Genomic DNA, 948 nt, shown 5'->3' on the forward strand with positions numbered 1-948 from the left:
TCCAGTTCAGCTCAAATTAGATTAAATGACCTAAACAAACAAACAATTTATATCTTTACAAACAGGGTTTAAATGGAAAGATGTGACTCTGAGAAGGAATGAATTCAAAATTTGCAAGATTTAGTCCAGCATTAAGGCATGTATTGAACTGAAAATATCTATCAAAAGAGGAAAAATACAAATAAATGAGTTATTTCAACAGGTTCTAAATCAGCTATCTGCTCTACCTGCTGCTGAATGTGCGACTATAACTCTACTTCCAGTCTTTGAACCTTCTAAGTTCATCAGCAAGAAAATGGTGGAAGTTAGGAAAAATATTGTAGAAATATCCCTTTTTATGTTTCAACATTTGAAAAACTGATGTGACCAATGATTTACTGACTTTTAGACATTGGTGCAGCTTTTTTAATCAAATGTGTCCGATGCTCTCTGAAAGTCGGAGCTGCCAGAGCAGCAGCTGGTGGCCCCTAATCAGAATGACATGTGGACCAACTTTACATTTATAAAACTTGGATCTCTTTAGCTGCATGTACAATAATTTCTGGGGGTATGGGGGAGAAGGCAGATCTTCAGCAAATTTACAGAAATAAACTGAGATATAATATTAAGATGACAGAACATTTCTTACTTAAAAGCTTATATGTGTGACTTAATTTCTGTTTCTAGGTCTAGTGAGGTTGAACATGATTCACTATTTACAACAATAGAAGAAAAAAAATAAGTAATTATGTTCCCCTTTGATAAGAGAAATCAATTTGTGCAAAGATTGAAAATCAGCTCAACTAGTATTTATTTAAAACATATTCTTTTAAAACTGAAAGTCAAAAAGTTTAATTGGGATAATAGTTACTCTTTCCTGGTTTGATCATTTGGTGTAAAAAACCCAAAATCTGTCAGTACTTACAGAAGTTTGTTTGAAGCTTTGACCACTGGCAGCAGCCTGAGAAG

Source organism: Cyprinodon variegatus, unplaced genomic scaffold (genome assembly GCF_000732505.1).
Source record: "Cyprinodon variegatus isolate N-32 unplaced genomic scaffold, C_variegatus-1.0 Scaffold1499, whole genome shotgun sequence".
Classification (NCBI taxonomy): domain Eukaryota; kingdom Metazoa; phylum Chordata; class Actinopteri; order Cyprinodontiformes; family Cyprinodontidae; genus Cyprinodon; species Cyprinodon variegatus.